Here is a 14,878-nt window from a genome sequence, read left to right on the forward strand (position 1 = left end):
TAGTTGGGATTTGGTACGTTATAATAAAAGTTAAGGTTGTGGCTTGTTTTCATACTTTAACCTGTTGCGATCCGTGGTTATGTAAAGCAGGGTCATTGCAAATAATATTTCATATAAAGGTTTATATATTGTATATGTGTTGTGGACCCCAAACTTCTGACCCGGGTTTGGAGGGCGCCACATGGAAACATGGGAAAGACTCTGGGATATGACAATATCAATCTTGGGAATGTCATAATTGAATCAGTAGCTCTTATCTCAGGACTTAAACACAATCTGCTAAGTGTGAGTCAAATTTGTGACAGAGGTTATCATGTGGATTTCTTTGAAGAACACTGTGAAGTTGTAAGTAATTCTGCAGGTAAACTGGTTCTGAAAGGTTACAGACATGGTAACATATATAAAGCCAGACTTTCAACAAATTCTGATGGTTCTGCAATCTGTCTGTTAAGCAGAGCATCAATTGAAGAAAGCTGGAATTGGCACAAGAGACTCTCTCATTTAAATTTCAACAATATAAATGTACTCGTAAAGAAAGATCTTGTGAGAGGACTGTCAAAATCAATATTTGCTCCTGATGGTCTTTGTGACTCATGTCAAAAGGCAAAACAAAGAAAATCTTCATTCAAGAGCAAAACTGAATCCTCAATTCTTGAGCCTTATCACTTACTGCATGTTGATCTATTTGGTCCAGTCAATGTCATATCTATTGCAAAGAAGAAATATGCTATAGTTATAGTGGATGAGTTCATAAGATACACTTGGGTGTATTTCTTGCACAAGAAGAATGGAACTGCATCTACTCTAACTGATCATGTCAGACAACTAGATAAGTTAGTCAAAGATTCTGTTAAAATAATAAGAAGTGATAATGACACTGAGTTCAAGAATTCAATCATGGAAGAGTTCTGCAAAGAGCATGGAATAAAGCAGGAATTTTCTGCACCTGGAACTCCACAGCAGAATGGAATTGTAGAATGAAAGAACAGGACTCTTATTGAAGCTGCACGAACTATGCTTGATGAAGCAAAGCTACCAACCTACTTTTGGGCTGAAGCTGTGCAGACTGCTTGTTTTACACTGAATGCTACACTCATAAACAAGCACGGAAAAACACCATATGATATGGTGAAGAAAAAGAAGCCAAATCTGAAATAGTTTCATGTATTTGGATGCAAGTGTTTTGTTCTTAAGACTCATCCTGAACAGCTGTCAAAATTTGATCTAAAAGCTGATGAAGGAATTTTTGTTGGATATCCACTTTCCACAAAAGCTTTCAGAGTCTACAATTTAAGAACAAGGGTTGTCATGGAATCTATCAATGTATCTTTTGATGATAAAAAGATTACTGGACTTGAATATTTCAATGATCATGATCAGCTGAGATTTGAAAATAAAGATGTAAATTCTGATTCTGTAAATTCTGATGACCTAAATCCTGATCCTGTAAGTTCTGACAGGTTAAATTCTGATATCATTGAAACTGTGGTAATTGCTCCAAAGGAAAATGCACCTATTGAGGGGAGCAAGCTGATGATCATACCACATCTCAAGACTCTCAAGAAGCATCAGAACCAGTCACTGGCTCTTCAAGTTCTGATTCATCAAGTGCAGATGAGCCAAATTCTGACAATTCTGGAAACTCTGATTCTTCAATTCCTGAAGGATCCAACTCAAATTTTGGAATCTCACAGAGCATAACTTCAGGCAGCGCATTAGAAAATGCTGATAAAGACATAATGGATCATGAGGGAGGATCTAGTTCTAGAGATCAACTTCCATCTGCAAGAAAGTGGACTAAATCACATACACCTGACTTAATAATTGGAGATCCTGAAGCAGGTGCCAGAACTAGAACAACAACAACAAATGAATGTCTCTATCATTCCTTTCTATCTCTGACTGAACCAAAGAAAGTGGAAGAAGCTATTCAAGATGCTGATTGGGTGCAAGCAATGCAGGAAGAGTTAAATGAATTTGAAAGAAATAAAGTCTGGACCCTAGTGCCAAGACCAAAGGACAGATCAATTATTGGTACAAAATGGGTGTTCAGAAATAAAACTGACAGTGATGACATAATTACAAGAAACAAAGCAAGGCTGGTTGCTAAAGGTTACTCTCAACAAGAGGGTATTGACTTTGATGAAACATTTGCTCCAGTTGCTAGATTGGAAGCCATAAGAATCTTTTTGGCTTATGTTGCTCACAAGAAGTTTAAAGTCTTTCAAATGGATGTGAAAAGTGCTTTTCTCAATGGAGAATTGGAAGAAGAGGTATATATTGAACAACCTCCAGGCTTTGTAGATCCAAAATTTCCAAATCATGTCTACAGGCTTGACAAAGCACTTTATGGCCTTAAGCAAGCTCCAAGAGCATGGTATGAGACTCTGACTCAATTCCTTATGGAAAATGGATTTCACAGAGGCGCAATTGATAAAACTCTGGTCTACCTCAACCATGGAAAGGACTTACTTTTGGTACAGATATATGTGGATGATATCATCTTTGGCTCTACAAATACAAAACTTTGTGAAGATTTTCCAAGTTAATGCAGTCAAGATATCAAATGAGTATGATGGGAGAACTTAGCTATTTTCTGGGACTTCAAGTCAAGCAAACTGAAAAAGGTACTTTCATAAATCAATCCAAGTAAACCAGAAATTTACTCAAGAAATTTGGAATGCAAGACAGTTCAACTGCATCCACTCCCATGGCCCCTGCCACCAAGTTAGATAAAGATACTGGAGCATCAGTAGATATTAGTAGATATTACTAACTATAGAGGTATGATTGGCTCTTTACTCTATTTAACTACAAGTAGACCTGATATCATGTATGCTACCTGTCTTTGTGCAAGATTTCAGGCTGATCCAAGAGAACCTCATCTAATAGATGTGAAAAGAATTTTCAAGTACCTTAAGGGTACAACTAATCTAGGATTTTGGTATTCTAGGGAATTTTAAGCTAATAGGTTACTCAGATGTAAATTTTGCAGGATGCAAAATAGACAGGAAAAGCAATAGTGGAAGCTACCAATTTCTTGGAGGCAGATAAATTTTTCTTGGTGACTTTTCACATTCTCTGATTACTGGAGAAATATTCTGATAACAGCATAAATTCTAATGGCAGTTATAACTCACTTACACTTAGAAGCCATTGTCAAAAGAATTTCAAAAGATGCATAAAATGAGCACAAACAGTTGAGGTGGATTCTTGCATAAATTTATTCTATAGTAGACTTCAAAATTAAAGATTGATTTTAAGCATTTTTCTTAGTTATGCCTTATATCTAAGATATACTGAAGCTTATCAGACTTTAATCTTTATCTGATCATTTGCACATACACACACTATCACTCCATATGAATGATGAAAATTACTGTGGTGATTAAGTTGTTTCTGATAAACAGTTAAATATTATTTGTATAAATTCTGAGGACAAGTTCTGATTATGCTCTAATGATTAAACTCTGAAGAAACCAGTCAGTATTTGTGTGAAGAATCACAGAAACAGAAATTCATTTTTTTGAGTACGGAAGCCATGTTCTGATGACCGTTAAATTCTGATAATAGTCAAGTACTGATGCAAACTCTGATGCTTACGTGGCATTATTTATTTACTTGACTTTTTCTTGATATTTACTGTAATAGTCATATTTTCAAAAAATTAATTTGGTGAGATAAAAATAGTGATAATCATTTGATTAATGGGTTGCGTGTTGGTTTTTGCATATGCATGTGTGCAATAATTACTGCACATTTCTTGTAATAACCCAAATTTTTTTGAACTTTTAGTAACTCTTATGAATAGTGTTTTGCTGATTATGCTGAATAAGAAAACTTTCCATGCCACACTATGTAGGGGTTCTTCTATTGTTATTCTGAGATCTTATTAGTACTTTATATGGGATATAAGTGTATGTAAAGATCGTCAGAATCCAAATTCGAACACTTTGATTTTTCCCGAAAATCCACCAGATACCGAAAGAATTGAGTATAAGGGAACATGATAAAAAGGTTTTAAATTCAAGGATTATAAGAGAGGATCATAAAAGGAATATAATGTATTGAGAAAGGTTAAGGGAACCCTAGTAATAAGATCCCGGGTATGATCCCTCAAACGATAAACGAAAATGAAAGTTAAGCGAACCGTATAACAGATCAGCGGTCATTAGCCAAGTGATTAGGATTTAATCAAAGGGTTAGTGGGGAGTGATGTCATCTCACCAGCAAGAAGAGGACAAGTGTGGGAGGATGACATAGCATGATGACCTAAGCATGACCAAAAGAGAAGTGTGTTGTTGGTTGATTGTGAACCACACAAAATTTACCATGGTAATAATCCAATTAACAAAACAACATCAACCAAGCCAAGCAAATCATAAACACAAACTTGACTTTTCATTTCCAAGCAAGAGCTCTCGGCTTTTCTTGTTTTTCAAAGAAGAAAATTTCAAAATCCAAGATCCAACCATTGTTAAATTGCAAGGTAATTATCCAAGGTTCCTTATGATTAGTTATGGCTATCCTAGGAGTTTAAGCTCCAAATTACTTCACAATCTCTTTCAATAAATCATTTAAGAAGAGAGTGAATAGTGTTTTCAAGAAATTTAAATTGTTTGATCTTGTGTTTTTGGTTAGATTAAGCTTGGGTAAGGACTTTCAAGGGTGATTCCAAGCCCCTTAGTTACTCTTACTCACCAAGGAAGGTATAATCTCTTAACCTAGCATTGTTATTGAATATTAAGAGCTTATTATGAGTAGTATAGTTCATGAGAAACATGGTGATTGAATATGTAGAGATTAGTTGGTTTTGTGATGTTTTTGGAGTTGTAAATCTTGGTTATTAGTTAATGAACTTAAGAATAGTTTTAGTTCATGTTTGAGAATAATATAAATTGGAAAACTTGAGGTGTTGGGGCTGTTGTAGTGATGTATGGATGGAGTTTGGTTGTATGGTTGAATTGTGGTTTATTTGTGGTTGATTTGGAGTAGGATAAAATTTGGTAATCGCGTAAACATAGCCGTCGTAATGCCCGATTTACTTTAGACTGTTTTTGTTCTTAACATCAGGACCCGTGAACTCACTGTTAGGTTTTGACCATTTCCATGATTAGATAGTTCATGTTACGAGCTTCGTTTTGATATGTGGTTCGTTTGAATCCGATGTACGGTTTAGGAGAAACGACTAGTTGGGGTATGAAACATTTATGTAAAGTGGATTATGCAGTTGGTAAGGTACTCGCGAAAGAATCTCTTTAAAACCCTTAATGGTTAATTTATTAAAAATGGTGGAGCCGAGGGTACACGAGCGACTTAAGTGAATCGTTAAGCGTGAAAGCGAACGTTAGGGCTCTAAATGGTTAAAGTCTAGTTTCTTAAGCGACCGTGGTTTAATTCTGGCTTATGTTGTTGTTCATAGGTTACCAGACCCACTCTAAGCTTAAGTCTACCCCGGAACACTCAGGCAAGTTTTCTACCCGTTATACTGTTGTTGTGATGTATACATATGTATATGCATTATCTTGTGATAGATGCATGATGGTTAATTAGCAAATCTTGCGATATATTGGAGCATGTGATATGGTATATATGCATGTCTATTTCGTAATCTTGATATATATCTGTTGATTCAAATACTTATTAGTTGCATAATACCTATGCTAGAGATAAGCAGTAGTTGCGTATACCCTTAGTATAGGGGACCCAAAGGTGAACATTTTTCTAAACCGGGAGTCGATGTTCCCGAGTATAATATATATATATATATATTGATATAGTTTTCAAAACTATTAATTGAATAAGGTTTATTCGATAACTTTATTTCTATTTAATGAATATTACTTTGAATATTCATTCGAGGACTTATGACTCTGTTTATTCTATTTAATGAATATTACTTTGAATATTCATTCGAGGACTTATGACTCTGTTTATTCTATGTAATGAGTATTATTTTGAATATTAATTAAAGGACTTATGACTCCGATTATTTACTAAATAATATTCTTTATTTTATTAAAGAATGATGTTTCGATAATCAAACTTATTTTCGATTATTCAAATAAAGATAGTGCTTTCGTATAAGTATATCTTTGGTTATTTAATATTCATTTCAAGTATGGGTTTTAAAACTTCTACTTCAATTATTTTTTTATAAAGATTATCCTTTATGGGAATATTATTTAATAATAATATTCAGATATTTTCTAATATATCGGGACTGATTTATTTCATTAAATCAGCATTACTCCAAACATTCTTAAAAATGTTTTCGAGTCTTCAAAATGATTTTTAAAAGTTAGAGCGGATCCCAAAACTTATTTTTATATTTAAGATCTTCCTTTCGAAGGGGATTTAAATACTCGCTCAAATCCTGAGGGATCCGGCTCAATGGTGTATTTTACATTCGCAACAAGGTTGCTGTTTTGAGAAAACATCTTGATTACTTGCCCATCGTTCGGGAAGTAAGTTCATCTATTTGAGTCGGCATAAGAACCATGGGCTCAGTGGACGTCCATGAAAGTATAAGTGGCTCAGTGGGAGTCCATCAAATGCGTAAGTGGCTGAGTGGCAGTCCAGCATAAGGTCCTATTGCGGCCAGGGTGATGACCAGTGGGGAATTCGTCCATCTACTAGTAGAAAAGGTTACTTATTGGTATCTTTGCCTGATCAGCAAGATATCAGGTTTATGCCAAGGTTTTCTCCTTTCCAAATTCATTGGATATTACAACTCTGTTTATAATTTTCATAACAGAGGTTTTCAAGGAATGTATGAAATGTATATATATATAGGTGTATATATATATCGGGACTTAATGAAGTATCTCGTAACTTTATTATTTATAATGATATTTCAAGGATTGAATCTATTCAAATCTTATCTTGTAGTCTCATCTACGTGATGAACTTTTGAAACTGATTATAACTTGAACGGTGGTAGTTCAAGTAATATTTGGAAAAGATATAAGTATATTGGGGTATCTTGTAACTTCATATTTTCAACTTATATCTAGTTAATGACTATCTTATGCATATCAAAGATTTTCAAAAAAACGTTGAGATAAGGGTAGATATATGAGATCACCTTGCAACGATATTCTTATACAGTTATAAACTGGAACTCTGTGTATATTATACATGTTAGAGGATTTCAAAGATTGTTAAAAGTATATATGTATATATATATATACTGAATATTTTGCGACTTGGTCGCGTTAAGATAACAAACTTGGTTCATTTCTTTTTGACCAAGACTTTCATGAGTACTATGAGAATGCTCATATATTGTTAATTATTATACATATTATTTCGGTGGGCTTGTTGCTCACCCTTGCTTTCTTCTTTCATCACACAACAACAGATAGAAAAGATGAACAGGACCAAGCTTCCAATTCGCAAGCGGTTAGGAAACGTTTCGCAGTTTTCTGGAAGCGTTGATGCTGCCGTAGCTGAGGTAGGAGCTACCAATAGGCTAGGTTTTCAACTATTGATGAACCAGACTTATGTATAATATGAATTATAATAATGGCAAGGAATATGTAAATTATTCAGAAACCCTTTTTAGGTGTAACGATTTATAATTGTGGAATAAAATGACTTGTGTTATTTTTGGTATTCATCTCTGAGACTATAACTTGTGGTGTGTGTGTGTGTATATTGTGGGGTCACAGTACTCAGTAGTTGGTTGACTGTTAAGATTAAGTATTGATAAGGGAAATGGAACTCGTGAAAACCCGAATCCCCGACCCCGGATTTGGGGGTGTTACAGAAATGGTATCAGAGCCAAGCGTTATAAACCTCAGAGATGATGTGACGTTAAGATAATAAGTTCACTAAGATAATAAGAACTCTTGCCAAGTTCATAGTCGGGCTACGTAACATAGTACTGACAGTTAAAACCCTTACGGGAACCCTTATAAATATCATGATAGTAACATAGTTCGTTCTCGTATAGGGCAGCGGGGCACCGAACCCTGAGGTTCAGGAGCATCAGCATGAGGATGTTTTATTACATGTTGGAGATTAAATTATGAATCCGATAGAGTACCCTAACAAGGGACCAGATGAGATTCATATTGAGAATGTTGCGGTTGAGGATGTTATCCCAGAAGGGATTGTTGCTGAGGAAGATCTCGTGGAGGATCCTGACGGGAATGAAGAGAGGACCGTTGAGGAATTGATGACCGTAGTCAGGGCGACTACCAGAGCAAGAATGGTCGCGAGGGTGGCACTAGAGGATGAAGAGTTACCAAGGGCACAAAGGTTAATGAGGGCAGAAGGAGTGGGGCCTTCCACGGCACCAATTATACCAGTATCAGACCCTCTTCCAAAGGTTCCTGTAAACATCCATGAGGTTCCACCAACTCCTGTTCCCTCCCCTGTACAGAGCCCAGCACCTACTGAGGAAATGCCACCTTTATCTCCTGCACCATTGTCACCTGATACCGTGCTTGGTTATTTATTTAGATCTCCTGGGTCTGCACCACCTGCACCCCATGGACTGCTAGATGCTACCACTCAGGCTTCTCTTATCGCCAATTATCATATGACTTTGGGTGGCCTGTCTGAGGCCCGTAATGTTATAAGTGATCTATTGGACCGACTTACTGCACCAAGAATTGAGGGCGGGGTACTTCCGGCAGGATTAGCTCATAGCATGGACAGGATTGAGGCTACCACCCGAATTACAGCTAGAGGCCATCTTGAGGGTCAGGTTGATCCAGCTCTACTTGCGACTATCTTAGACCTCATCACCTCTGTCATGGAGCAGGTTAGGGATGTCGTGCGTGCCCGCATTTCTTGATCCATGGTAGTGTGCAGAGCCGGAGCGATCAGACAAGGGTTTCATGTAGCACCGCTTTTGGAGGATTAGCCTAAGTCATGAATGATTAGTTTTGATGACTAGATGATTATCTATGGTAGTACTTTTGGGATAGAAGCGATCAGATCAAATGATGTAATTCTCTTTAATGTGTTTAGTTGTTGTACCCTCGAACAAATGGTTAAGTATATATTCATTAATTTCAGTTCAGATCAGTTTGTTTATGATAAGTTCATATTGTTAATTGCAATATTAACACTTAAGAGAGTGTCGCAAAGTTTATAGAACTTGAGAATTCATAATTTGCAATCATGCAAGGATTGAACGAGGGAAAGACTTAAGCAAAGTAAGTAAGACAAATATCCAGAGATTCTCAAAATTTATCTAAGCATTATGCCCCCACGACGAATAAGATTAGGGGAAAACCTTGAATGTGATAATTAGGGAGGTCGCAATTAAGATATAAGGAACCCAGAATATAATGAAGTGAAAAATGAGGATTTTAAATTAAAAGATGACCCCAATTATGGGGAGTAGGAAGAAATATTTAGACTGAGAAAACAGAAGTCGAGCAAGATGGGAAGAACCAGGATGGTACTCCTATTGGGAAATCCATGGACCTGCCTAAAACAAAACTTATACTTTTACCCTAACCACCACCTTGAGGAAACAATGTGGTGTGAAATTCTTTCAGGACCTTTAAGTCGCTAAGCTCTCAGAGTTCCAAGGAAATAGCTGACCCAGCCGAGGCAAGAGCCTGGCTAAAGGAAATACAGGAATCATTTGAGATTCTAAATGATTGACGAATCACAAAAGACTATTTTTGTCACTTACCCTCCTAAGAGAGAGACCATCCACTGGTGAAAGATCAAGAAAGGCACGGAGCAAGAGGTTATGATAAACTGATTAAAGTTCAGTCAAAATTTTTTCGAGAAAGTAAATCCCAAGGTTATGGAGATAGTGTAAAAGCTTTAAGAGCCAGAACAAAGGCGGACAAATATGATGAATTATGAATCTAAGATTGTAAAAGTTATCAAGATTCGTCTGGAGGACAAGAATCCCAGAATGACGTGATGTTTGAAGTCAATGATTAGTGGGTACGTGAAATGATTGTAATAGAAAGGAAAATAAAAAAAAAGAAACTGAAGTGGAAAGGAGCATAAAGGCAATAGAGTTTGAGGAATAATAAGGGAGTCGGGTATGAGGAATCCCTAAAGACTCGTAGTAATAGAAAGAGAAAAGTATATGATCGTCAGGATGAGGATGATTCACCATGAGTTAAAATTGATGGTTGAAGGCATAAGAGATACATATATTTTATCCCCTGTAAGTTGGGAGGATTCGAGGAAACCTTGAGATAGTTCGAAGGATAAATAATGAGACGCGGATAGACTGAGGAGACAAGGAAGTAAGAAATTAGGAAAATTGGATGGAGGAAGTGACCTTCAAGAATGTGAAGTGTAAGACCAGTGGCTTGATACCCAGAAAGGGAGACACCATGTATGAAAGATATCCCGACATTGAGATGACTGTTGAGATAAACAACAAAAGAAAATGAGGATTTATTAAGAAGATGTTCACATTGAACACGACCAATATCTTCCAGAACATCCATGTTATCATTACCAAATCAGGAAGGAAAAGCGGATAACCATTGTTATCTTTTGGAGGCCATATGGATTGACCTCAATTTAAATAAGGATGCTATTATGAAATTAGGTATAGACTATCGAGGTGGGAATGATGAATAAGATAATCTATCAAGGATATATGACTTGATTTATCCATGGAAGGATGCAAGTACCTTTTTAAAGGTGGAATTAAGGATTAACTTCGATAACTTGAGATGAATCCTAGGGGGATGCATAAAGGTTGGCATTCCACCCTTAATAGGGACAACATGAGTTTTGACAGTAGAAATTGGAAAGGATCAAGGTAGCAATAACCTTTAAAGATCAGTAAAAAAAAAATTCAGAAGTACATAGACAATGGGTCTAGTATTAGTAAATGGTATTTTGATATGCCCTGTTCCTAGGGTGTACATGATGAAGGATTTAAGGATAACCTTAGAGGTTTTACAAGGAGAAAGGTATATTCAAAGTTCTCAATAATAGAAATTTTGATAAAGGAAATGTGACGTAATTATAATAATGCCAAGTGGGGCACGTGTTAAACCACGAGAAAGTATGGATCGAACCAGTAAAGGTCGAAATTGTTCAGGGCAATTAGGACCTAAGATAAAAGATGTCCTAAGCATGATCGAGAGTCAGTCGTGACAATGATTAACCTCTAAAGACTGAGGCAATAACTTATGGAAAAATGGTGATATTTTTTTTACTCATCAGATTTTAAGGAAAACATCTTCACACAAGCAGTGATTGGAAATGAGGTAGAAAATTTAGTGAAGGTGGTTAAAATGACATTGATTGTAAGGAAATATTACTATCAAGAAAGGCCAAAGAGCTGGCCGACACTTAAAGGACAATTATAGGCGCTCGTGCCAGAGGAATATAGTGATAATGGTTAAGGCTGTGAAGGTTGTATTATGGTGTGGAAGATTGACATTCCTTCTGATGATTGTGCGATACTCAACCGTGATAGTAGTTGGGTAAAGATTAATTTTTGTAATCACCGTGAGCGGGCTATCTATCTTAGAGGGTCATATCTTAAAATAAGCCAGGACCATATTACGAAAGGACTAAATGAACCTTTGAGCTTCATGTCTCCTAATAAAGACATATGGTTAATAATGGTATTAACCTGCTATCGTTGCTTTCATTGAAACTCTTCTGTAATTTTATCTGCTTCATGTCATATGTACGTCAAGTTCAGGAGTGTTCTTCATGAATCATGAACGGTGATCATGTTACCTCCTTAAAAGAATTCGATACGAGATGTATGGACTCCGTATGGTTAGCTATTAAGACTTCATGGAAAATGAATGACTACAGTAGGTCAACGATGGACCCTAGTAGTGCAGGAATGATTCTGCGGGTAATGAGCCGATTAATTACAACCGTAAGAGTTGTATTGGAATGGATGTTGAGATTAAGTACCACTAATCGGGTGGTGGTGATGTATAAGTTATCATTGATAGACTAATTAAGTCGATTATCTACCTATTGAATACTTATTCCTTCTTATCAATAGAGAGTCGTATTACTATACGAGGAAGGTTGCAGTGCAAGCATAGAATTCTAGTAACGGTGATGTCTAGAATGAAATCCCAGATTCGATTTTCGATGTCGAGGGAGTTTCAAAGGTGATTGTGTATAAGCTCGAGCAAGAGCATGGGTCCATAGAATGATGGATGAAATAGTAAATATTTAAGCATGTGGAATGCGATGCTATAATACCTGATGTTGATATATATACGTATATGTTTTGTTCTCCTATGATAAACCTCTATAGTTCAGAGGTAGATTCCAAGCCAGATATTTTGTGGCAGTATATTTTTTTTTATATATACAATTCTCTTCAATTCGTTCTTTTCTCTCCTTTTCATTTCATATAAGCTGAGAAGAACAACCCTTCCTGAAGGGGAGGTATTGCCGAATGACTATCTATCTGTGTGATAGAAGCCTAGTAGGATACCACATGTTGTTTAATGTTTGTCAAGTACTAAAGGCTGGCCACCTTCTGTACTAACTATGCAATAGAACAAGTGTTCATGATCAAAGTGATCTCTCAACAAATTCCTTTACTTCTATATGATGGATCACGCTTTCGAAGATAGAAGCAGCTAGAAAGGAAGTAGTATCAGTACGGTGGTATTCTGATTCTAACACGTTCGTGATACTAAGGTTGACGTGGTAATTAAAAGGTTATAGAATGCTAACGAGCAAAAGTGTAACCAGTATAGTATTATGTACGGAAGATAGTAACGACTACGAACTGGAAAAGAATGGGTAGTGAGAAGCAAAAGCTATAATGCTAGAAGCTATGATGAGAGTCGGTGCAATAGACTTGAAAGAATTTGGAATGATCACTTAACGCGGATTAAGTTTTCTCACGATAATCGATCGTATGTCAGTATCGAGGTATCGCCTTATGAGATCCTTGAGGGAAGACAATATCGATCTCCCTTATGTTAGGATGAAGATTGCAGAGCGCAAGATGCTCGGACCAGCAGTGGTCCAAAGGACCAAGGATATAATAGATCTAATCAGAAGACGGTTGGTAGTAGCCCGAGATGGACATAAGAAGTATGTTGATTCGACATGAAAGGACAAAGGATAGGAAGTAGGGGACCTAGTGTTGTTATAGGTATTCCCTGGGAAAGGATGGATGAGGCTCCAAAAGAAAGGAAAGCTAAGCCCTCGAATTGTTGGACCTTTTGAGGTATTAAGACGTATTGGGAAGTTAGCATATGAGCTAGCCCTACCCCCGAAACTGTAGCAAATTCATAACGTATTCCACGTATCAATGTTAAGGAAGTATAATTCGGATGCCAGACAAATAGGGGCATATGAGCGCATAGACATGCAACCAGACGTAACCTATATGGAGCAACCAGGAAAGGTTATAGATTGAAAAGGGACAAGTGCTTGGGAGAAGGGCTATCAAACTAGTCAGAGTTTGATGGTAGAACCACAATGTGGGAAGATTGACTTGAGAGTTAGAAAGTGCAATGCTAAGAAAGTATCCCTATTCATTTTTTTTCCTGATTCCGGGATGGAATCCTTTTAAGGAGGGGAGACTGTAATAATCCCAAAATTTTTGAACTTTTAGTAACCCTTATGAATAGTGTTTTGCTGATTATGCTGAATAAGAAAACTTTCCATGCCACACTATGTAGGGGTTCTTCTATTGTTATTCTGAGATCTTATTAGTACTTTATATGGGATATAAGTGTATGTAAAGATCGTCAGAATCCAAATACCGAAAGAATTGAGTATAAGGGAACATGATAAAAAGGATTTAAATTTAAGGATTATAAGAGAGGATCATAAAAGGAATATAATGTATTGAGAAGGGTTAAGGGAACCCAAGTAATAAGATCCCGGGTATGATCCCTCAAACGATAAACGAAAACGAAAGTTAAACGAACCGTATAACAGATCAGCGGTCATTAGCCAAGTGATTAGGAGTTAATCAAAGAGTTAGTGGGGAGTGATGTCATCTCACCAACAAGAAGAGGACAAGTGTGGGAGGATGACATAGCATGATGACCTAAGCATGACCAAAAGAGAAGTGTGTTGTTGGTTGATTGTCAACCACACAAAATTTACCATGGTAATAATCCAATTAACAAAACAACATCAACCAAGCCAAGAAAATCATAAACACAAACTTGACTTTTCATTTCCATGCAAGAGCTTTCGGCTTTTCTTGTTTTTCAAAGAAGAAAATTTCAAAATCCAAGATCCAACCATTGTTAAATTGCAAGGTAATTATCCAAGGTTCCTTATGATTAGTTATGGTTATCCTAGGAGTTTAAGCTCCAAATTACTTCACAATCTCTTTCAATAAATCATTTAAGAAGAGAGTGAATAGTGTTTTCAAGAAATTTAAATTGTTTGATCTTGTGTTTTTGGTTAGATTAAGCTTTGGTAAGGACTTTCAAGGGTGATTCCAAGCCCCTTAGTTACTCTTACTCACCAAGGAAGGTATAATCTCTTAACCTAGCATTGTTATTGAATATTAAGAGCTTATTATGAGTAGTATAGTTCATGAGAAGCATGGTGATTGAATATGTAGAGATTAGATGGTTTTGTGATGTTTTTGAAGTTGTAAATCTTGGTTATTAGTTAATGAACTTAAGAATAGTTTTAGTTCATGTTTGAGAATAATATAAATTGGAAAACTTGAGGTGTTGGGGCTGTTGTAGTGATGTATGGATGGAGTTTGGTTGTATGGTTGAATTGTGGTTGATTTGTGGTTGATTTGGAGTAGGATAAAATTTGGTAATCGCGTAAACATAGCCGTCGTAATGCCCGATTTACTTTAGACTGTTTTTGTTCTTAACATCAGGACCCGTGAAATCACTGTTAGGTTTTGACCATTGCTATGATTAGATAGTTCATGTTACGAGCTTCGCTTTGATATGTGGTT

Source organism: Apium graveolens, chromosome 5, assembly GCF_009905375.1.
Source record: "Apium graveolens cultivar Ventura chromosome 5, ASM990537v1, whole genome shotgun sequence".
NCBI classification, from domain to species: Eukaryota; Viridiplantae; Streptophyta; class Magnoliopsida; order Apiales; family Apiaceae; genus Apium; species Apium graveolens.